Source organism: Nicotiana tabacum, chromosome 20 (genome assembly GCF_000715075.1).
Source record: "Nicotiana tabacum cultivar K326 chromosome 20, ASM71507v2, whole genome shotgun sequence".
In the NCBI taxonomy this organism is placed as follows: Eukaryota; Viridiplantae; Streptophyta; class Magnoliopsida; order Solanales; family Solanaceae; genus Nicotiana; species Nicotiana tabacum.
This window is the reverse complement of record NC_134099.1, coordinates 57107675-57133911: the sequence shown is the minus strand read 5'-3', so window position 1 is coordinate 57133911 and position 26237 is coordinate 57107675. Positions and strand designations below refer to the sequence as shown.

The window sequence follows — 26237 nt, the reverse complement described above, 5'->3', positions numbered from 1 at the left end:
TTAACGACCGGATAACATGGAGTATACAATTTACTTTCAAGAACAAGTAGAAAAATTATGTAGTAATTCCTTCTGTCCTTATAGCTCTGGATCACCCTAGGATATGGTTTAACTGTCAAATCCTAATAGGCAACCAACTATGTGTTCATGTCACATTGAATGACCTAAGAAACTCTTTTCTTCTTTTCATTCAATTGCCCTGGCCAAGGTCTTAATTTGGTCGTTTATAATTCATGACAACATGGAGCTTAAACTCATTACCAAGAGTTGACAGATTCCATCTTGATCAATCACTAATTCTACAAGCATTTAATCATACCCAATATCCTTTCAACTATCGCCCTAGGGCCATAGGCATCTGGTATCAAAGCACAATAAATAACTTGTCAATTACTATGATGATCTCAGGTCCAAGAAAATTTTTACATCGCATTCTTCAAGAGAATATCCTATTGATAGTTATGGTAATTCTAACCATTAGGAATTATCTAATGAGTCGGTTCAATGATCATATCTCTATATGCATCATCTATCTATGTGATTTAGTTAATGAGATCAACTAATCTTTATTCAATAAAGACGATCACATTAATATTGATCTAACCGGATTACTAATGTCAAAATAAATAATCCTACGATCAAGAACAATTTTAGATTAAATTATAAGAGACTTTTCTCTCATTATCATGATCTCTATCACGATGACAAGTCTCAAAATTTAATCAAGGATCTTATCAAATTAATCAAACAATTAATAATAAATATGATAAAAGAATGCCATATATTTTTATATTAAATAACATTCACAAAAATATGTTCAAATCATCAAATATGAGATTGGATCTAAGACATATCTATTATATCCCTAATGAAAACTATTGCTTGAAAGATTTAAATAGTTTGGCGATATTCTACAATGAGAATCAGCAACAAGCCATCGAAGACTTGAAGAAAAAGAATCCGAATGTAACACTCATCTATGGTGATTACTACAATGCCTATCAGTGGCTTCTGCAACATACTGTGAATCATGGTTAGTCCTTCAAACATTGCCATTGTCATTTATGCTAATTTGCTTGTAAAAAAGATATCATGTCTCACTCAATCTTAGGAAAAAATGGAAATAAGAATAAAACCACATTCATGTATGTTGCTTAATTGAAAAATACAGGATTTGACCAAAACTCTCTACGAAAAGTTTGTTGTGGAAAAGGAAGTTATTATAATTATGATGCAAAGAGACATTGTGGATTTCCAAGTGTCCCAGTTTGTGCAAACCCTAATACTTACATCAGTTGGGATGGAGTCCATTTGACAGAGAAAGCCTACAGTTTGATTGCAAGGTGGCTAATTGATGACATTTTACCCCAGTTGAAATGCTAAATATATGTGCTTGCTTTTTCTTTGCAAAGTACAATATAGAATACCACTAGTTGACTATCTAATCTCTTTTTCTTTTTCCTTTATCTCAATTCCTTGTTTCCTGCCCATGTATTTGTCCTGAAAAGGCTCGTAAGAAGAGAGCTCATAAATCTTAGTATGAGCTTTTGACAATTACATTTTAGGGATAATTACAGTCGAGGCACTTTTGATTCCTCAATTATTGTAAGTTTTGATTGTGGTCCTTGTGATATATTCACCGTTAACCTTTAATTGGTTATGGTCCCATTGCATAATAAATACCTTGTATTCAGATTGTTTTTAGAGCTATATAGACCTCAAATATGGAGTTACAATATAAATTTAATATAGCACATAGATAAAGATTTGACAGCTAATAATCCCTTAATTATGAAGTGTAAGCAGAAGGATCAATAGTGCAAATTTTATTTAATAATCCCACCCTCCCAAAAGAATGATATGATTCGGATTTCAAGAGCCAAACGAGTTTTTCTCTGGTCGTAATTTTTTCATATGCCTTTTATATATTTTGAATTATTAATTATTGTGACTTGTAGTACTTTTTACGTAGTTTCAAAAAACAGTAAATTTTGTTTCAAAAATTTGAAGTTTCAATGTCTGAATTTACGATCAAAATTAAGAAGTTTGACTCTCGAAATCTAAATTGTATTACTTTTAGTGTTTCATTTTATCCTTAATGAAATATTTATAAACTAAAGGCGCTTTTTGTATACTAGTCTTAGAATACGTGCGTTGCGCGTGTATTCTATCTCAATGAATATAATTTTATTTATAAAAAATTATATAAATATTATATTAAAAATTATATTTGAGTTATATAGTAAAAGTGTAAATTTCTAAAGATAATGAGTAGTTCCTATATAGCTGATTCAATAAGAGAAGAAACTGCAAAATAAAAATCCTAAATAATTAATTTTTGCTTCCCCAATATTTCGAGCTCCCAAGTGTTTTAACGATATTGTACTTTTGCATCTTTGCAGTGTACCCACATTTTATTACTTTCTAGTTTCTACATATCAAAAAGCTTATTAATTACCAACTTTTATACCCTTGATAAAAGTTAGATAGGTAGAAAATTAACGATATTGACCGACTTTTAGGGCGGCTTATCAGGCGGATCGGGCGGTTATTTACGTTTAACGGTTTGACGTATCGGTTTTTGGCTTTTAAATATAGTAATCCGCTAGCCATCCGATAAGATATCGGGCGGATTGGTATCGGCTTAACTATTAGCGGGCAGTTAACAGGTGGTTTATCGGCCTATTTGAATAATTGAATCAGTATTACAGAGGCCTATTTTGACAACACATATATACAATGACACGGAAGCAAATGATTTCTTCACCAATCATACACAGTACACACCACAAAAAACATTCTTAAAATTCTATCAAAGAGATAAACACAACAACATCTGATCCAATATCAGTAAGAGCAAGCTCAGAGCCACCTAGAACAACTGGAGACTACCACAATAGGATATTCAATAAATTTCTTTTAATATCCAAGAAATTAACAAAGCGATTAACAAAAAATTCTCAATGTTAGCAAATTTCCTTGAAAAAATAAAATTTATTTTTTGACAAAAAAAAGTTGAAACAACCGAAAAAACACTCTGCAAAAGAATTTTCAAACGAATTCATATAAACAAAATATAGGAAAATGAAGGCCTGAGAGATCTTGGTGGATAAGGAAATATCAGATGGAAATTTTGTAAATCCCCATCAAGAGTAGCAAATATCTTTTTAACATCATCGGCCATTTCGTACAAAAAACTCGACAATTAAAATTCATAAAGAAAAAACTAATTGGATAAAAAGAAAAATAGGGATTCAATTATGATGAGGAAGTCAGAAGCAGCTGGTTATAGTAATCTCAGTATGTACATCAATGGGAATCCGAGTGATTTCTTCATCATCCTTACACATCGTAATCGAAAAATACCCCAATTTTTCGATATTTTAAAAATAAAAATTAAAATCAAATATGTGAAATTAAAACAAGAGAAAATCTATCAGCCTTGTCACCGAAAAATCTTTTAGCAGAAGGGATAATTCGGAGCTAAAGGTAGACACACATATATAGGAACAAATATATATTCAGTGTTTTCATATAGCCTAATGATAGATCTCTTGATCCATTCTTCAATAGCATACGATCAAAGAATTGCAATATTAGTCCTCCTCAACACTAAAAAGAGAGAAGAAAATAATGAGAAAGGAACACCAATTCAGATGGAGAATGTTAAGGCAGAGATAGATAGAAGAGAGGGGATATGATTTGTATTTATAGGCAGCCTTAGAAACCCTAGAGAGAGGTTTTGTGTTAGTGTTATGTTTAATTGGACTCGATTTCTCTGGCCCGTTAAAAGAGCATGGGTCGACGACTGCCAACGTATGTGTAAAAATTGCATGGGGCGCCCTATTTGGACGCCCCTTTTTAACCTGTAGCCGTTTTGTCTTTCTGTTTGCACACGTACCCGTTTTTTTTTTGTTAAAAGCCATTTGAAAAGACTATTTTAACCTTCTTTATTAGAAGACTACTTTCTCTCCAAGTATACGTTAGTCCTCTACTGTCTCTGTCTCTCACTCTCGTTATTCGCGTTTGTTGATTTGTTCTTCTCTGAAATCAAACAGTTTTCGTTGTTGTTTTGATTTTTCAATTGCTAGTCGTCGTTGTTCCCACATTACGATTTAATCACAGGTACATTGCAATAACTTTATGGGTTTTATTTTACGATTTAATTTCTGGTTTTGGTTTTGATAGTCATGTATTTATGATAGAATATTTTCTTAGGATTTAGTTTGATAAGTGCATTAGTTTTACTTTTACGATTGTGTTTTTAGATTTTTTGAACGAGTGTTTATGTTGTTGATGAAAATTCTATATTTAGGTTTTTTGAACGAGTATTTAAAAATTTTGAGATTTAAATATATGATACTATTTAGGAGCTGTAGTATTATTTGTTTTATAATAGTTCAATGATACCTTAGATAAACAGAATTTGTGTTCTGTTTTTTGTCAAAACTACAACATATTTTTTTGCTGAATGTTTTGTGTTTGTAACTGGTGAAGTTCAGCTTTAGGAGCTGAAGTTTTTGTGTTTGTAATTGGTGAAGTCCAGCTTAAGGAGCTGAAGTTTTTGTGTTTGTTACTGGTGAACTTCAGCTCTAGAGCTGAAGTTTTTGTTTTACAACTGTCGAACTTCAGCTCTAGGGCTGAAGTTTTTGTCTTTGTAACTGTCGAACTTCAGCCTTCTTAAGTATTGAAGTTTTAACTGATCTTTTTGATAATGTCCTGATGTTATTTTTTGTAACTTTTACTTTTTTTGAACAGATGGCTCCTAAAGCACCTAAAGATCCTAATGCAGCTAAAGTAGGCAAAGCACCTAGACAACCTATAATACCCCCAGGTCCTTATGTCCCTGCTCCTCCACCTACAAGACCAGGGCAAAAATATTTTGAGTTTGGAGATTGGTTTAACTGTAAGGGTTACTGGAAGGAGAACCATGATTTGAAGAAATTAATTGCAACTTTCTTGACTCCTACACAACGGGATAAGCTTAAAAAGGGTACATTTCGATATATTATGGCTATGGAGAATTTTCAATGCAGCATGAAGTTGGTTCATTGTCTGTGTCTTTATCGAATATTCACCAATGATCGAGACTCCATTAGTTTCAAGATTTTTGGTCATGATGTTTCCTTCACCCTTGAAGACTTTCATATTGTGTGTGGTTTGCGGATTATAGCACATAATATTGAAAAACCAATTAATCGAGAGAGCAATATTCTGAAGCGATATTTTGGTAAGTCCAAAGGTGTGACTTTGAAGGATATTCCAAGTTTTATGACTCGCAATGAAATTCCAAAGAATGATGTGAATCACGTACAGGTATGCGAGAGTGATGATGATGCTGTTAAGCTTATGAAATTTTTTGTTGTAGAGTCTATTTTGTTTGGGAAAAATACCGAGTCGTGTGATGGAGAAATATGCATCTATTGTTGAAGATGATAAGGTTTGTGCTGAATATCCTTGGGGTAATGTGGCTTATGAGAAGCTCATTTATTCACTGAAACATGCATTGGACAAGCAGAACAAATTACATACAACTGAGTATAAACTTGGTGGATTTTCATATCCGTTATGTGCTTGGTTCTATGAGCGCCTCCCAGATATTCGGGAGAAGTATATAAGAGAGGATGAGTACCTTGATACCCCTCAGGTTCCCAGGATGTTACGCTATGTATGTGTGGGAGAGCCTAAATTTCCTGAACTTTATCATATGTTCAGTACTCATGAAGTAAGTTACTTTTTTTTGTCTTTGTGTTAATATGTTGATGTATTAGTTTTTTTCTCCTCATGATATACTTTTTTGTATTAAACAGAGATATCGCGACTTTAGGGTATTGGATGTAATTCCTACAAAAGAGGAATTGAATTCAATGCCTTTAATTCGTTCAAAGGTAGTTAATGTTGTTCCTTCAACTGGTGAATCACCACGTACTATGAGTCGATCAAAAGAAGCGAATCGAATTCCTGTCATTGGTGAATCACCACGTAGTCGGAGTCGATCAAAAGAACCGAATCGAACTTCTTTTATTGGCAAATCATCTCGTACCCAGAGTCGCTCTACCCGTTCTACATCTGACTTTGATGACAATGAATTACTTGAGACAATATGTTCTGTAAGTTTTGATCTAAAGTTTTTTGGTTTTGTTTTTGTAAAAGTACAACATGTTTTTGAGCTGAAGTTTTCTTCTATATCTGAATTTTTGTTGTGTATCTATTCTAGAGGTTAACGACGGAAGTTCAAAGGCATGCAGAAAAAGAAAGAAGCACGTTCATGAACGAAGTTTTCGATAAGTTTAAAAAGGATGAGCGATCTGTTATTGTTGATGCGGTTTTTGTAAAAGTGAAGGTAAGCTAATTTATAGAGAAGTCTTTTTATTTCTTTTGATGTTATTCAGATTAATCATTGTTAGTAATTCTTTTTCTAGGAATATTTCGATGAGAAGTTTGAACAGTTGTTTAAGATTGTCAACAAATCAAATGAAATGGACGATGGCAATTTTAATTTGAGTAACCATCGAGAATATGATAGGGTGATCGACTGTTATGAACCTCCATCGGATATTAATGCTATTGATGATGCATCAGATAAAGTTGCATATGTAAATGCTACACGTGAGGAAGCGGCTTTTGAAGGCGATCAACATGTTCAGAAACAAGTTGAAGAGGAACGTTCCAGTGCTGATATATTGAGCAGAGATGGAAATGATGAAGAACAGTTAGCAACTAGGAATGTTGGAAGCAAGCAATGTGCAGATAATCAAGTTGAAGAACATGCTGCTCATGATCCATCACATAAAGTCGCAGATGATAATGCTACACGTAAGGAAGCAGCTGGTGAATGCGATGAACATGTTCAACAACAAGATGCAGATGATCAAGTTGTTGGTACTGAAAAACATGCATCGAGTTGTTCTTTGGAAAGCGATATTGGACAGGGCAATTTGTTTGATGGAGCACTAGCTATTTGCAAGGAAATTTTAGGTGGTGATACGCAGGAAATTGTTACTATAGGTATAAAGTGTGAAGTTTATAATAGTTCATAAAAATATATAACAATAAAACACAAAACATGAAACAAAACTTCAGCTGAAGATTTTGTTTTGTACTTGTCGAGCTTCAGCTCTAGAGCTGAAGTTTTTATTTTGTAACCGTCGAACTTCAGCTCTAGAGCTAAAGTTTTTGTTTTTGTAACTGTCGAACTTCAGCCTTCTTAGAGGTTGAAGTTTTAACTGATCTTTTTGATAATGTCCTGTAGTAAAATTTTCACTACAGGTATAAATTTTTACTATGTTATATATATAGAAAAATTAGTTGATCTATTCCCCCTCTTTATGAATATGCAGTGGAAGTTGAAACTAGTTGTGCTTCAATTGAAACAACTCAAAAAGTCTCTGATGATGCTGAATTAAATGAAGGTAGAGTTGAGAAAAACCTTCCAGAGAATACTCTAATGCTCCTCGACGTTGGTGCACAATTGAATGAAGCTGAAAATGCTGATATCAAGAAAGGCATGCAGCCTGGGGAAACCACAGCGGAAGACAAACGTCAAGGTATTCTATAGATCATGAATTTATTACATTTGGTTGAAGTATATTTTTTACAGTTTGAAACTTTACATATTTTATTTTCTTTGTTATATTTTTGAATGATTTTTCAGAAAGACTCGAGGTAGCTCAAAAAGAATTTGGTGAGCTTATGCAGCTATATCAAAAAGGAGAAATACATTTATTCACACATGTTGGCTCACAGATAGGTGTGAAGTGTGTTGGTATTATTTTATAAAATTTAGTTAGTACTATTTATATTTTTATTTTATTTTTTTCGCATGAAGAGACAGGCAGATCTGAAGGTAAAGGAAATGGATTTGTTGGAATGCAAACACCATCTGTGTCTCAACACTTAGACCAGATAGTTATTTTCTGCAATTCGATTACAAGTTGTTTTTTTGCCTAATGTGTGTTTTGTATTAGTTTTATTTATGTTTATATTTTCCTTGCTTTTGCAGATATCATCTGATGCATCGCAACTTCTTCCAAATCCTAAGAGAAGGAAGATTTTCAGTTCTCCTATGTGTGACACCAGTGATATCCCCAACTTCAATTTATGTTCATTTTCACTTGGTAGTACACAAGGGACTGATTCAGAAGGTAATTCTACTGCTGTTGTTGTTCGTAAAGAGAGACAAGAACGTCATGAACAGCAGTGAGTTGGTCAAGTATCTGCCACTATGGCTGTGGTTTCTCCCCCTGCTGGTGAACAACAGCAGCTAGTTGTGATGGAACAACAGGAAGAGCAAGCAAAAGGAAAACCAGAAAAAAAAAAGGGAAAATGATTCGTATGGAGAGTATTTGGTTGAGATCTCCTTACATAGTTCACAAACGAAAGGACAGGGGACAAGATTGGAAAGTAGGAAAGAATATACGAAGGTGTCCCTTCCATTATGTTAATCAAGACAGTGGATTGATGCAAAAATTTACAGAGTGGTTGGAGATGGATGCTAGTGAATATGATTCCAATCCATTCAGATTAGCTGGAATTGATATTCGAAAATCATTCTTTACCGAGCTTATGGATCCTAACTCTGATCTTGTGGATGAAGTAAATTATTAAGTTTGTTTTTTGAATTGGTTTTCAACTATATTTCCCAAAACTTTAGCTTATTTTTTATAGTAAAGTTTTTGTACTGTAATTTGGAAAACTTCAGCTTTATTCATACTAAAATGCTGAAGATTTTAACTTATTTGCTAACACTTCAGCCTAACCGTGCTGAAGTTTTTGACATGCATTCTCTAGTTTTTTTCAAAACTTTTAAATCAAACATGCTGAAGTTTTTTAGATTATTTTCTAACACTTCAAATTGAATATGCTTAAGTTTTTGTCATGCTGTTTGTAGTTTTTTCACATGTTATCATTTGTTGTTGTTCATTTGCAGCATATGGATGTGGGCATATATTACTTGCGCAAAAAATATTGCTATCACCTTCCAGCTTATCCAAAATCAAGATTTGCAGTAACTGATTTAATTTTTGATCAGTATATGACTAAGCTGGCTGGTATTCATCCTTCAGAAGAACAGATGGATAAAATTAGAAAAAGAAAGTAAAAGAGAACGGAGGATCAAAAAAGAGCAAATCAAAGAGAAAGAGGATATCCAAACAACAGGCTCAAGAAAAAGAAGAAGAAGAAGAAGAAGTGGTTATTCGGCCACTTACGGACTTTAGTTGGTTTGAGGAAGAATCAACGAATGAAAAGGTGGCCAACTACGTAAAATGCCTCGACCTTTCTTGTGGTATCTCATGGGCATCTGCCAGAAAAGTATTCTTTCCATTTCGACTTAAGCCAATGACGAGCCAGAGACCTACGCACTACTTTTTTGGAATTTTGGACTTTAAAGATAAAATTATATATGTGTATGATTCCATGGGCAGTGTAACATATGAGCGTGCGGTTGAACATGTCAGAAATTATGCCCGGTTGATCCCACACTGTCTCAAATGCTTGGAATTTGGGGCACATAGTAAATTTTATGGGGATAGTCCTGTGGAAAAATTTCAAATTAAGTGGATGAGCTTACTGCATCAGACTAACAAGTACGTGTTTCGCATATGTTTTATCATGCATCTTATGTTTATTATTTTTTGTCCTTGTGTTAACTATTTTTCATGTTCTTTTTGTAGTGTTGATTGTGGTGTATTTGCTCTTAAGTTAATTGATACGCGGTTGAATAAAGAAGATGTCTTCAATTTCGATCAAAGTCAGCCATTGACCTTCAGGAGAGAATTGGCTGCCAATCTTTGGGCTCATGGAAAGTGAAAAAAAGATAGCGGCTATAAAACTCCAGAATAACAACAAGGACATGATTATGGAGATTTTGAAGAGACTGTGTGTGAATTTTTTGATAAGAGGATTGGTTGCACATAATTTGTATTTTGTGAATATACATTAAGTATTTTTTTATTTCACTTTTGTTCATACAAATATGTTTCTGTCTTTTATTATGAATTTTAAGTACATTTTTGTTGAAAAAACTTAAGCATGAAGTAAATGACTTCTGTTTTTTAAGCTGAAGTTTTGGTTAAAAGTCATAACAAAAGTGTCGACTGAAAGACAAAAACTTCCGCTTATCAAATGCTGATGTTTTTAGAAATACACTAAAAAATCTCAGCACGTTGAGCTGAAGTTTTTTTGAAAAAGCTGTACGAAAAAACTATTGAATCCAACAAAAAAACTTCAGCTTAGGGGAGCTAATGTTTTTAGAAATACACTAAATAAGTTCAGTACATTGGGCTGAAGTTTTTTGAAAAAGTTGTACGAAAAAAACTATTGAATCCAATACAAAAACTTCAGCATTATCCAGTGCTGAAGTTTTTAGAAATACACTAAACAACTTCAGCACATTGGGTTGAAGTGTTTTGAAAAAGATGTACGACAAAAACTATTGAATCCAATACAAAAACTTCAGCTTTATCCAGCGCTGAAGTTTTTAGAAATACACTAAACAACTTCAGCACATTAGGCTGAAGTGTTTTGAAAAAGCTGCACGACAAAAACTGTTGAATCCAATACAAAAACTTCAGCTTTTTCCAGCGCTGAAGTTTTTAGAAATACACTAAACAACTTCAGCACATTGGGCTGAAGTGTTTTGAAAAAGCTGTACGACAAAAACTATTGAATCCAATACAAAAACTTCAGCTTTATCAAGTGCTGAAGTTTTTAGAAAGACACTAAACAACTTTAGCATATTGGGCTGAAGTGTTTTGAAAAAGCTGTACGACAAAAACTATTGAATCCAATACAAAAACTTCAGCTTTATCAAGGGCTGAAGTTTTTAGAAATACAATAACAATCTTCAGCACATTGGGCTGAAGTGTTTTGAAAAAGTTGTATGACTTTAGCATGTTTTGCTATATTTTTAACTTGATACTTATCTTTTTTGCATTTTCTAGCTACTTTTTGTCATTTATCACCTATATCACCTACTTTTTGTGGCCTTATTTTTTACTATTTCTTATTGCATCCAACTACTAGCATTTACCTCTTACTTATTTTGCCAACTGTTTATCTTGTTACATTTAATTTCTCTGAACAAAAAACAGTTAACAATATCTTCAGCATTTATAGATATTAAATTGATTATGTGCACTCTTTGGCTATATTAATGATCTCTTCACTTGAAAATTTTCATTGTCATCTATAGACTTCTATCATATTTCTTTAAATTTATATTCAAAGAAAAACAAGAAAATATTGGCAGAGACATGCTTATTGGGTGTAGCATGGAGTTCATGGGAAGCAAAGATAATGAAGGAAAAGTCTAAATACTTCATATGTGAAGGAGAGTGGCCAGATCAAACACTCGAGCTTCTGGACAATTTGCTCTTTTTACCAGTTGATAAATCTAACTTTTAGTAAAATTGTCCTGGGGCTCGAGTATTTGATGTGGCCACTCTCCATCACATATGAAGTTTTTTGGACTTCTCCTTCATTATCTTTGCTTCCCATGAATTCCCAGCTGCACACCAGTAAGCATGTCTTTGCCAATATTTTCTTGTTTTTTTCTTATGAAAGAAGACGAGAGTTGCTAAAAAAATCATAGTATTAAACTTTGTCAACCTGTGTGTGACAGAAAACGCTTTGGTGGAATTAAATTTGGTGAAATGGAGGGTGACTGTCTTATAGCTCATGGTGCTGCAGCGAATTTGCATGAACGGTTTTTCACACTTAGTGAGCCCTCACAGATGCACATATGTGGAAAATGCAATAATATGACAAATGTAATTCAGAGGTCCGTACAAGGTGGTAAAGAAAAGTGCTCGTATTGCCGGTTTTATGAATCAGTTGAAGACATAGTGAAGGTTCATGGAATTTTGTTAAGAAACCCAATAAGAGAAACTAGGACATGACTATGGCGAATATGAAGACACTGTCAATTTTTTGAATAGAGAATAACTTGTAAACAAAAAACTAATTTTTTCTTCTTTTTTTTTCAAGGATGTAAGCAAAAACAAAATTGGATTGTGTGAATATACATTATTTTGTGTGATTTATGTGATGTCTTTTAAATTTTTGTTCTATTCGCATTAATTAGTTTTTTAGTATACTTGAATTGATTCAAATATGCTAAACTTCAGCATGAAGTAAATAACTTCTGCTTTTTAAGTTAAAGTTTTGGTTAAAAGTCATAACAAAAGTGTCAAATGTAGGACAAAAACTGAAGCTTTTTCTGCGTAAGTTATTTGAAAAAGCTTTACAACAAAAATTATCGAGTCCAGGATAAAAACTTCAGCTTATCAAATGCTGAAGGTTTTAGAAATGAACTAAATAACTTCAACACATGGAGCTGAAGTTATTTGAAAAAGCTTTACGACAAAAACTATCGAGTCCAGGAGAAAAACTTCAGCTCATCAAGTGCTGAAGTTTTCAGAAATGAACTAACTAACTTCAGCACATTGAGCAGAAGTTGTTGAAAAAGCATTTACAACAAAACTATTGAATGCACGATGCTGAAGTTTTATAAATGAACTAAATTACTTCAGCACATTGGGTTGAAGTTTTGAAAAAGCTTATGACAAAAACTTCAGCATGTTTTGGTATTTTTTTAAGTTGATACTTATCTTTTTTGCATTTACTATCTACTTTTTGTCTTTTGTCACCTACTTCATCTTTCATTTAAATTTGTTTGACCATATAGTAAATGATCCGAAAAGTTATTTTTCAGGATGGAGTTATTTTTTTACTATAGAAAAACTGTGTGCTTATTAGGGCTGAAGTTACATTTCTTTTTGCATTTATCACATACTTGTTTTACCACCTATTTATCGTGTTTCATTCAATTTCTCTGAACGTAAAACAGTAAAAACACCTGAAAAATTACATTTACATTCATAGATATTAAATTGATTAGGTGAACTCTTTGTCTATATTAACAATCTCTTCACTTGAAAATTTCATAGTCATTCATAGACTTCCATCATATTTCTTTAAATTTATATTCATCCTTAGTCTTTCAGCTTTTGTTAAAGAAAGAATGTCTGGTGGAAGCGGAAGTAGGAAGCCTAATTTTGATGAAATCATGCAGAAGTGGGAGACTTTGAAGTGTGAGTGGTACAATAACAAACCGATGGCTAATCTTATGCTTTTGTGGGATCAAATAAAGGCTGATTGGGAGAGAATCAGGCCACAGTTCTTTGCCAATGAATCATTCCAGAACAGGCTTAACCTGGAACGTAGTTGTGGAGGTTATTCAACCTCGTTCGACAAGGTTGTGCAGCAGTTTGATAGTTTTCAGTTTCCCAGCTGGAACGACTATTCCAAGTTGCAAAACAACCTGAAGACTCTTCTTTCTCTTATGGACAGAGTAATCGTCGAACAAAGTCAGCAGCATGATAAATTCGACAAGTTAAAGATTGATCTCCTTGGATTCAGTGGTCTTTTGCCCGACTACCCTATAGTTATCTCCGATACTGATGATGATGAGATATTTAGAGAAATTGAGGAGTACTGTGATGATGATGATGATGGTGCTGGTGATGATTGTTAGTGTTTGTAATCCTTTTTTTATGTTTTAATGCTGTATTTTTTTGTTTACTTCAGCCAAGAGAGCTGAGGTTTTTAAGTTCATTTTGTATAACTTCAGCCCTGAGAGCTGATGTTTTTGTTTGTACTTTGTGTGTTGTTCTCATTTCTTTCTGTATCAATGTAATTCTCATCCTCTTTCTTCTTAGCTTTCCATTGCATTATCCTTGTTATTTGTTGGTATTTGCTTTATACTTCTTAGTTGGTTTTTATGTTTAGTTTTTGTAATTCTTTTTTATGTTTTTATGCTGTTCTTTTTTGTTTACTTCAGCATATTCATTAATGAATATGTTGAAGTTATTAAGTTCATTTTCTATAACTTCAGCTTAGAGATGCTGAAGATTTTGTTTGTACATGCCTTTCTTTTGTGTGTTGTATGCGTATGTGTGTGTGTGTGTGAGAGTGTGTGTATGTGTGTGTGTGTGTGTGTTTGTATTAAGGATATGTATTTCACATACTGTAACCTGAAGTTTTTTTTTTGCAGAAGTCATTTGCGTACTTTTTTAAAATGCAACCAAACCTGTAAGCCTGCGCAACAAAAATGAGTGATTTGTACTTTAGCAGTATATAAAATAGTCCAAGAACTTCTTATTTTTTATTACTATGAAAAAAATCACATTTCAAATATGTCATACAATAATGAAAGTCTAAATTCAAACCAAGGATTATTGAAGGTTGGAGTATTTTTCAGTGTGTTTCTTTGAATATGGATGAGGTGCTGGAGAAGACAAGCAAGTTGTTCTGTTATGCCCAACTTGTTTACATCGACTACATTTGGTAGACTTGAATGGTACTGATTCAGTCACAGTTATATGCCTCTTCTTTTGTCTTCTTCCTTGTAAAATCTCTACATCGGGAGGTTTTGTGATCTCATATTGTACATTTTGTGGTATATCCCATGATTTTTGATCTCCCACGGTATTCACATGTCATTCATATGTTTTCAACCATGTTTCCTTTGAATACCAATTTGAGCAGTAATCAAATTTCTGCAGATATCTCTTATTAATAGCAGCAATTACATGTGGACAGGGCAATTCATCAAGTTGGAATTCCAGGCAGTCACAAGTTCTCTTTTTTAAGTCCATAATGAATTCGATTCCTTCACTATTTATTCTGAACAACATTGAATCAAGGTTGAACACCTAACAAGGAATAAAAAGTTAAGACAAACTATATTAGTGTATTGTTGCTTCAAAAAGAAAAGTATGAAATTTTTTAAATGTAAGCAGTAAATCACTACAACAGATATAAAAAGCTGAAGTTAATAAATATACCCACAAACATTTTACAAGCCAAGTTCATCTTCTTAGTCATATCTTCTTCTGCCCATATTGATACTCTGTGAAAAGTTTTATTTGCCTTTTTTCTCCGTTCGTAAAACCACTCTCCTAACTTTTCTTGGATGAAATCACATTATTAAAATAGGCATTTCTCTCCCTTTTAGTAAAACGAAATTCATTGGTTCTACCATATTTGTTTTTAGCATATCATAACGTCGTCGTGGGAACCACGATCGAGCCCATCTTTTTGGAGGCTCTTCCATTATGTAATTGTATGTTTTCTTGTCAATACTTTTAAGTTGGGACATTAACTGATTAAAATCTTCACGTTTGTATGACCTTGAAGCACTTTGAAAAAGATTTATTACTGTGGCTTTTGCATGTCTTTGCTTTAAATTTTTCTCAAAGTGATAGAGGCAGATACCATGGTGAGCTTCGGGAAAAACTTTTCTAATCCCATTTGCAATCGATTGGTTTCTATCTGACAAGAAAACCAATTCACGACGAACTTGAATTGCTTTTCTTATTTCCCCGAAGAACCAAATGTATGCCTCATTGTTTTCTGATTATGCTACATCAAAACATAGAGGAAAAATTGATTGTTTGCATCCTTTGATACAACAACAAATAGAACACCACGATATTTGGACTTTAAAAACGTTGCATCTACTGCAATAACGGGTCTACAGTAGGACCAACCAGCTACTGATGCTGCAGGAGCAAATCAAGATAGAATTCAAACACCTAATAGTTCTTCTATCCTCTAGCAGACCTTCTCATCGCTTTGAAATCATGTAGATACATCTCGCGGTACCAACATACTCATCACATAGTTATCCAGCCGTCACTTCCACTAATAGGGACAATACCGAACATACACGTTCAAAAATACTTGCTCATACAATTAACACCTCGGTGCTCAAGCCATAGGCAAAAATCCGGCCTCAAGTCCTTCAGACTGGCCCAACATCAACTTATAGAGATCGCATCTCGCCCCTCGATCGGGGAATCACAAGCCATCAAGGCATATTTGATACTGAGCGCTCATGCGCGCATGCAAAAATGTGGAAGGAATTTCAAGAATTACTTTTCAAGATGAATCAAGGACGCACGATAAGAATTCAAAATGTGAATTTTTCCTAAAGGTTCTGCAGCCTCTCGAGGATAAATACAGACGTCTCTACACCGATCCGCGAGACTCTACTAAACCTGCTCATGACTCGTGAGACCTATGTAACCTAGGCTCTGATACCAACTTGTCACGACCCAAACCTCGCTCCGGTCGTGATGGCGCCTCTCGTGAAGACAAGGCCAGCCAACAAACCCATATCACCTTTTCAAAAATAGTTAAACATTAATAAACAGTTTAAATATGATTTAATGATATAATTAACGGAAGCACAACCCGACACAGCCCTAACCGGGGTGTCACAAGTCACGAGCATCTACTAGGGTATAAATACAACTGAAAACCTGGAGTGTACAAATACAGACTAATGAAATGAGGAGAGAGAAAAGCAGTGTTGCGAACGCCGGCAGCTACCTTGCTAAACCCTGATGACTCTGCCTCCGACCAGCCAAAACATACCTGAATCTGCACACAAGGTGCAGGGAGTAATGTGAGTACTCCGACTCAGTGAGTAATAATAATAAATAAAGACTGAAGGCAAGAAATCGCGCAAAAACATAAAGTATTCCATACAGAAGCAGAAAAATCACTTTAAACAGAAAAGCAGTGAGAAATCAAGTGAAAATCCCTTTTTTTCCAACAAGTAAAGCAAGTAGTTTACAAGTGAGTAACAAAAATGATAGAAATGTAAACAGCCCCTCGGGCAAAACATGTACAACAAACCGCCCCTCGGGCATAATATCAACAGAACCAGCCCCTCAGGCTCAATATCAGAACAGTAACAGCCCCTCGGGCTCAATATCAAAATAGTATCAGCCCCTCGGGCTACCTCACAATCACTCATATCAGCCCCTCGGGCATAGTATCAATCACTCAAAACAATGGGTACCCGCGCTCACTGTGGGTGTGCAGACTCCGGAGGGGCCCCTTACGGCCCAAGCGCTATATCAAGCCACCTCGTGGCATCATCACTCAGCATATCCTCACATCACTCAAGCCACCGCGTGGCATATAAAGTATCTCAAGCCCTCGGCCTCATATCACTCGGCCTCACATCACTCAAGACACCGCGTGGCATAAATAGTAACTCAGGCCCTCGGCCTCATATCACTCAACATATCCTCACATATGGCCCTCGGCCTCACTCAGTCCGAAAATCATCACAAGCCCCTTGGGCATTTGTAAAACAGTAGTTCTCAGCCCAAAATATCATTTAGAAATATCATTTGAGTTTCAAATCTATATAAAAGTGGCTGAGTTTGTAAAACAATAATCATCAACAGGACTGAGTTTAAATATAAGTCAAAACAGTGAGGAAATAGTGATAAAAATCCCCGAAGGGTTCAAATAATTGGCACAAAACCCAAATATGGCAATCAGCCCAAATCATGATGATAACAAATCAGTTTCAATCAAATATGCAGTAAAATCATCAATACGGGATGGACCAAGTCATAATCCCCAGTAGTAAAGGACCCCGCGCTCTTCATCCAACGCGTGTCTCACCTTAATATAGCACTACAATGTGCAATCCGGGGTTTCAAACCCTCAGGACATCATTTACAATCATTACTCACCTCGAACCGGCTAATTCTCTAGCTCACGATGCCTTTGCCCCTCGAATTGACCTCTGAATGCCTCGAATCTAGCCATAATGATTCGATTCAGTTAATAAAAATTATAGGAATTAATTCCATATGGAATTCTACATTTTCCATCAAAAATCCGAAATTACACTCAAAATTCGCCCGTGGGGCCCACATCTCGGAATCTGGAAAAAGTTACAAAATATGAAACCCCATCCAACCACGAGTCCAACCATACAAATTTTACCAAAATCCGACAACAATTCGGTTTCCAAATCTAAAATTTTCGTTTTTGAAAGGTTTACAATTTTCTCCAATTTCTTCCATTTGATTCACTAATTCATGATCAAAATAACCATGAAATCATTAAATATAATCACTTTTGAATATATAACACTTACCCCAATCCATATGGTAAAAATCGCTTCGAAAATCGCTTCAATCCGAGCTCCATAGCTCAAAAAATGAGAAAACTCTCGGACTGCCCGAATTATACACTGTCCAGAAATTTTCGGGGTACTGTTCATACGTTTTTACTGTTCACTGGGTACTATATACCGTACTGTTCATGGGGTACTGTTTACGATATACTGTTTACAGGGTACTGTACACGGTACTGTTCATGGGGTACACGGTACTGTTTCTGCAATTTTCTGCAATTTTTCCTAAGTCCGAAATTACTCCGAGACACCTTCGAAACACTCCCGAGCCCTCGGGGCTCCTAACCAAACACATACACTAACTCAACAACATCCTACGAACTTTACCGTGCGATCAAATCGCCAAAATAACGTCATATACCGTGAATTACGCTTTAAAATCCAATAATTCTTTCAAATTTCATAAAACATCAAATTTTCCATTTTGAGTCCGAAATACGTCAAACGGCGTCCGTTTTCAACCAAACTTTAAAAAAAGTGCCTAAACTATATATAAGACCTGTACCGGGTACCGGAACCAAAATACGGGCCCGATATCATCACTTTATAATCAAATTTCATTTACATTTTCCTTAAATATTTTTAGAAAATAATTTTACTCAAAAATTCATTTCTCGGGCCTGGGACCTCGGAATTCAATGATTCTTGTTCCTATGAGTCACAAATAATGATATGAACATAGTACTTCAATTGAAACTCAATTCGGAGCTCGTTTTCTTAGTGAGATACCCATTTTACTTGTTAAACAATTAACATATGATTCGGGTGAAAAACCCAATCGTGACTTGATGAAATTAGACCAAAATTTCCAGATCACTCCTATAATTCATTATCAAAATTCCGGAAGTCTCAAAATCAAATTTCAATCTCTAGAATTAAAAATGGACCTTTAGATCATTACATGCTTATGCTCAAAACAGCAAAATCTTCCAAAACCTCTTCCAAAACTTATCCGAGCCTCATGGGACCCCGACCAAATATGCCAACATAAATCGTAACATCATTCAAACCTGTTCCAATCATCAAAACACCTCAAACAATATCAAATTACCCAAAACTCATCGAATTCAAGCCTAAGTTTCCAAAAACTTCCGAAATACACTTTCGATCAAAAACCCGACCAAATGATGTTCGAATAACCTAAAATTTTGCGCACACATCACAAATGACATAACAAAGCTTCAGCAGCTCTCGAAATTCCATTCCGACCCACGAATCAAAATCTCACATATCAACCGGAATTCGCCAAAATACTAACTTTGCCAATTCGAGCCAAATCCTTCCACAGACTTCCAAAATGCATTCCAATCGCGCTCCTAAGTCATAAATCACCTAACGGAGCTAACCAAATCATAAAAATTCTGATCCGAGATCATATACAAACAAGTCAACTCTTGGTCAAACCTTTCAAATTCAAAGCTTTCAACTAAGAATGTTCCTTCAAATTCATTCCGATTTTTCCTGAAAACCAAAACCAACGATCTACATCAGTAATAATACGTTACACGGGGCAAGTCATGCTCGGAAACTGTCGATCAAAGTGCGAAAGTTCAAAACGCCCGATCGAGTCGTTACATCACAGTACAGGTGTTGTAGCACTCCTGTAGCTCGCAGGAATCCCACATCGGAAAAGAGAGGGGGGGTCCTGGGCTATATTAGTAGGACTTGGACCTACATGTGCATAGGCCTTTTCCCCATGTTCGATTGGGGGAGAACAAAATCATGAGGGCGAAGCCCAAAGCGGACAATATATGCACAGTGTGGGCCGGGTCGTGACACACAAAGAGCAATTAGTTTGATAGTGTTATGTTAAAAATGTAGTCGCGGGAACATGTGTTTGGTAGTGTATGTCTCATATTTAAGAAAAAATCGGTAACCGAAAAACCAACAAAAATAGAATCGATAAAAAACAGACTTAATTGGTTTGGTTTTGTTCCAATATTTGAAAAACTGACTTACTTGGTTTGATTTCTTTTTAGGGAAAAATCGATTCTGACCGAACCATGAATACCCCTAGTTACACTAACATAGAATTTTCATAGAAGTGTTATTCCTCCTTAAAGGGTAATTCGGTGCACGAATCATCTCGTATTCACGTAGGGTCCGACACTTAAGTGTTATTCCTCCTTATTCTAAATAATTTTAGTTATAAAATACTAACCTCCGGCACTTAAAAGACACCTAAAGTAATATTAATTATTGGGGTCCTTTTTACCGTACAACAATTATGGTAATTTTGGTAAAACGATCTTGATTTATTGGGTTCTCTTTTTTCCTTTGTATCGTACAACAATTTTGTTAAAAGGAATCCTAAACCTAAGGTGGCATTAATTGTTAGGTCTTCTTTTTCCGTTGTATCATAGGCAATTTGTCAAGAGAATTCTAAATCCAAAGTGACATTAAAGAATCCGACCTTTTTTACAATACTTTGGCAAATTTTGGTTCTCCCAAAAAAAAACACTATATTCATAATGGCTGTTACACCCTATATTTTCGTAGGTAAAAGTACATCGTAAGTCAGTTGATGTATGCTTGGAAATTAGATCATCTTTAAAAGTACATAAAGTAAGTTAATCATGTTACATTAGAGGTTACAAATATTTAAGATCATAAACTGCAAGTACCAAGAGGGTTGGAAGGTTTAGAAGCTAAAGATATCGAAGAAAATAAGTTTCGTTGAAATGACAAGTTGAGAATATTATAACCCGTACTTTTGGGGCGATACTAGGGTGATTAATATGATAAGGAGGAGATATTATGAGGTATTTTAGTCGTATTATAGTCGTGTGTTAAGTTTTAATGTCAAACGAGTTAGGAAACAAAAGTCGACAAATGTTGTCGCAAGTTACGTTCATATCTTTAATTAAAATTTAGGTATAACATTACTGAGCTTTTCTCTCAATGTTATTGGAATTACGGGGTGATCCAAGCATTAAATTGAAGATCTACGAGTCTAATTTTCAACGCAGTTCATCAATTCAACGTCGGAGTGGAGAGATATTCGCATTTTTACGAGACTGCACAAGCAGCTCCCTTTGGGACCCACAAGGTCGGTTGAAGTTTATATTGATATATAAAGTTGTAGCCTTCGTCTCTAAGGCTCATTTCGACCCAAATCAGACCTAAAAAGTCTCTCTAAACATCTTAAATACATCCTTAGGGTTTTGAAGCAATTTCATCATCCGCAACTCAAAATCTAGATGCGAACTCATCAACGCGATCCTTACGACATAGGTAAGACTTTGCCATCCCCCTTTCTCCTTATAACTCGTGTTTTGGAAAGAGATTCATGGATAAGGAAGCTTGTCACCTATGCATTTTAGTTATACAAGCTTAAGTAAAGGTGTGGATCAAAGGGAACAAGGTTTGGAAGCAAGAACACAAGAGGTATATAGGGTTTTTGTTTCATTTTCGGCATGATTTGGTTTAGTTAGGTTTCACCCTTTCCTCATGATCTTTTAAGGGTTGTTTAAAGGAAATTTCAGCATGTATGCTATACTTGTATAGTATTCAATTCCATATGTGGATTATGGAAGAAACTAATTTAGGTTGAAACTTAAAACACAACAAAAACAAAAATGGCGAATTACCCTTTTGGCCTATGCCATCCGGATATCTGTTTGTTCCACTCCTTTGATGTTTTTATGTATACCTAACACCCATATGATCCTAATAGATTTACTTAAGAATATTTAAGATTAATTATCAGGTGTTGATTCTTAGATTATTCCTAAATCATATTTAGACTTTCATGTCACAAGTTAGCCATTATGAGTCGACATTACATTCATAGTTCTGTTTTGTCGATCGTTTGACACTATTATAGATAACTAGATCTCCTTTAGTTTGATGTTATAATCTCATTTGTGTATCCACTCCCATGTATATTGTGGTGCTTGTTGTTGTTTTTGGGGATCATTCAGTTTTAGGGGAAACTCTACCGAAATTTTTGGAAATTCGAAGAGTTGGACAAATCTTGAGTTCCTTGGTTCTAAATTGATATAGAGGGATACTAATGAGTTAATTAACCTTAGTATCTAATTTACATACTCCGTTTCTCCCTAAAATGAGGATAGGATCCTCCGTCCAACTTATGGACGATGAGCGTCGGATTAAGTTTATGATTCCGTTTATGGTTTTCTTCAGGATCTCTTGAGTCCATATGATGTTGCCACATGTGTTATGCCGCATACAAGCTTACATTGACTATTCTGAGAGGATATAGTCCATAACACTGGCGAGGCACATTGACTATATGTCGGGGGGAGATAGCCCATAATGCCAGCGAGGCCTATTGATTATATGTTGAGGGGAGATAGACCACAATGCCAACAAAGTCTATTGATTATATGCTGGGGTAGATAGCCCATAACACCGGTGAGGACTATTGATTATATGTTTGGGGGAGATAGCCCATAAAGCCAGCGAGACCTATTGATTATATGCTGGGGGAGATAGCCCATAACACCAACCGAGCTTGTTGATTATATATTTACCTACTGGGGGGATATTGCCCATAATACCAGTCAAGCATGCTATATACACGCATATAGCTATAGTTTGCATTGCATGACCATACATGAGGCTAGTTCAATTTTACAATTACCTTATTGGGGTGATATAGCCCATAACAACATGCAGGTGCCAGTTTAGATAGTTGTCACGACCCTAAACCCGGACCCGGTTGTGATGGTGCCTCTCGTGAAGACAAGGACAGCTGACACTTCTCATTTCAATTTTTAACAGTTAAACCATAAGGAATAAGTTTAAGCATAATAAATAGAACCTGAAAGTAGCAGATAATAGCATAATTTGCGGAATACAACCCAATACAGCCCGATACGGGGTGCCACTAGTCATGAGCATCTATCAATCCTAATACAAGTCGAAAAAGTCTATAAGCTATTACAAAAGGTCTGATAAAGAGATAGAAATGATAAAGGGGGAGAAACACGGGACTGCGGATGCCAAGCAGCTACCTCGTGGATTCAAAAGTCTGCCGGGAGCTCTCAACTCGCACTGGCAGGATCGGCAACGCCTGAATTTGTACACGGGGTGCAGGGAGTAAAGTGAATACTCCAACTCAGTGAGTAATAATCAAAACTAAAGACTGAGTGATAGGAAATTACGAAAAGTACATCAACATGCTGTATAGAGTAGTACAAAACCAGTAAGAAAGCAATGAAGGTGTGAAATCTCTTAAAGCACCTTAGCTCAGTTTAAACTTCTTTTAAAAAAATGACTTTTTAACAGTTACGCAATTGAAAGCAAAGCAATTAGAACACATAAGCACAGAAAATCTACCCCTCGGGCTCAAATACACAATTAAAAAGGTAAATGACAGACAAATAAGATATATAAGCACATAAAGGATTTCCCCTCGGGCACAATGTCAACAATACCAGCCCCTCAGGCTATATCTCACATCACAATGGGTACCCGCGCTCACTGGGGGTGTGCAGACTCCTGGAGGGCCCCTTTCGGCCCAAGCACAATATCAAGCCATCTCGTGGTATCATCACTAGGCTCTCGGCCTCATATCAGTAAGCCACCTCGTGGCGTACATATCTCAGGCCCTTAGCCTCATAATCATAATTAGTGTATCACCGCTGCAGCGTGCAGCTCGACCCAAAAGTATCCTCACAGCACAGGCCCTCGATCTTACTCAGTCAAAATCACATAAGCCACTCGGGCAACAGTAAAACATGATGCTCAGCCCAAAATATTATTTGAAATATCATTTGATATATTAAAATAGAGTAAACATGGATGAGTTATGAAAATAGTAAAATATATCATGACTGAGTTCAAGTATAAAGTCAAGACAGTGAGGAAATATTAATAAAATCCCCTAAGGGTTCAAATAGTTGGCACGAAGCCCAAATATGGCATTCAACCCAAAACATGATGATAGCAAATAGATTTTCAGTCAAATACGCGGTAAAATAGTCATTCGGGACAGACTAAGTCACAATCCCCAACAGTGCACGACCCCACACTCGTCATCTAGCGTGTGCATCACCTCAATATAGCACAATGATGTGCAATCTGGGGTTTCATACTCTCAGAACATCATTTACAATCATTACTCACCTCGATCCGGTCCAAACAGTAGCCCACAATACCTTTGCCCTCATGAATCGACCTCCGGATGCTTTAAATCTAGTCATAATCAGTACATAACCATTAAAATATGCTAAGGAAACAAAGCCCACTCGAAAATATCCAATTTACATTAAAAATCCCGAAATTGCTCAAACCCGGACCCCGGGCCCATGTCTCGGAATCCGACAAAATTAACATCAATGAAATCTTCATCCTCTCACGAGTCTATACATACCAAGAACATCAAATTCGAACCTCAATTGCCCCCTCAAATTCACAATTTATACTCTCCAAATTCAAGCCCTAATTCCCCAATTTTAGGCTTTAATTTCTACGTATTTCATGATTAAACAAGTAAGAATCAACATAGGATCGAGTATAGAGTTCAAAAATCTTACCTCCAAGTGTTCCCCTTCGATTCCCTCTTCAATCCTTCTCAAAAGCTCTAAGAATCGCTCAACAATGGAGAAAATAGATTAAAAATCGCGAAACTCACTTTTAAACATTCTGCCCCAGGTAAAATTACCTTCTTCGCGAACACGACCGGCCTCTCGCATTCGCGTAGACCAAATTCACTGCCTCTCCACTTTTTCCTTCACCAACGCGGACAATTCCATGCTAACGCGATGCTTCGCCATACCAGGCTTTCGCGAATGCGATGCAACTCTCGCGAACGCATAGCACACGGGCCTGGGGTGCCCAATGACCTTACTCCTCTACGTGAACGCGACCCCAGTTTCGCGTCTGCGATGCACATGAATCCTCCACCGTCACGTTCGTGTTCTCATCCTCACGAACGCGTAGAACAAAAATATCATCACACAAAACACCCTTCGCGAACGCGAGTCCCTGAGTGGCAAACGCGAAGAACAATTCGTCTGCAACAAAAACCAGCAAAAACTGCCATGTCCAAAGTCCAAAATTGATCCGTTTAACCACCCGAAACTCACCCGAGGCCCTTGGGACCTCAACCAAACATGCCAACATATCCCATAACCTCATTCAAACTTGTTCCAACCTTAGGAACACTCAAAACAACATCAAAACACCGAAATCACATCGGATTCAAGCCTAAGAGCTTCATGAACTTCCAAATTCCGCTTTCGATCAAAAAGTCTATCAAACCTCGTTCGAATGACCTGAAATTTTGCACACACCTCAAAAATAACACAATGGAACTACTGCAACTCTCGGAATTCCATTCGAACCCCTATATCAAAATCTCACCTATCAACCGAAAAATGCTAAAATCCATTCCAACACCTCAAAATGCATTCTGATCATGCTCTTCAGTCCCAAATCACCTAACGAAGCTAACCAAATCATAAAAATTCCGATCTGAGGTCATATACCAACAAGTCAAATCTTGGTCAAACTTTTCAAATTTCAAGCTTCAAACTAAGAACTGTTCTTCCAAATTCATTTTGGTTACCCTGAAAACCAAAACCAACGATTTATATAAGCCATAATACATCACACGGGGCAATTTATGCCCGAGAACTGGCGAGCAAAGTGCAAAAGCCCAAAACGACCGTTCGGGTCGTTGTCATACCTCCTTTTTTCCTACACCCCGGAAAGGGTATAAGGGAGTTTTTTCCAACTTAAAGTGACAATCGAAATGGGATTCATTTATTATTAAAAATTCAGAGTCGCCACTTGGGATAATTTATAGTGTCCCAAGTCACCGGTTCAAATCCCGAATCGAGGAAAAGATTGACTCTGTTTTACAGTCCGCGAACACAAAAATCCGAATAAGGAATTCTGTTAACCCGGGAGAAGGTGTTAGGCATTCCCGGGTTTCGTGGTTCTACCACGGTCGCTCAACAGTTATAATTGGCCTATTATCTGATTTTAATACATGTTTTAGCCTATGGTTCAATTTTAACTTATTAACCGCTCTTTTTCATTTTTAGGAAGAATGTAATGTCATTTAAAATATGTCTTGAACCACGTCACATAAATGCAACCGCGGTCCACGACACATTTTATTTAACGTTGTTGGGATTTGGATTTGGGTCACATGGAATGCACACCCGAGTTTAGGAAGGTAATTTCAAATTACGCGCCTAAAGCAACTACGCATTTTCAACTTTGCGAGGGCCATAGAAAATTTGTTAAATGG

The 26237-nt window shown here is 35.9% G+C and overlaps 2 non-coding genes across 2 annotated transcripts; both read right to left on the bottom strand.

Annotated features, from left to right (window-relative positions):
- Positions 1–3089: 3089 nt before the first annotated feature.
- LOC142175031 (small nucleolar RNA SNORD24) lies at positions 3090–3182 on the bottom strand. The gene has a single exon (XR_012704221.1). It is a non-coding gene; the product is annotated as a small nucleolar RNA SNORD24 (small nucleolar RNA).
- An 85-nt stretch (positions 3183–3267) lies between these two features.
- On the bottom strand, positions 3268–3346 carry LOC142175015 (small nucleolar RNA R12). The gene has a single exon (XR_012704212.1). It is a non-coding gene; the product is annotated as a small nucleolar RNA R12 (small nucleolar RNA).
- Between the last annotated feature and the right edge of the window lie 22891 nt (positions 3347–26237).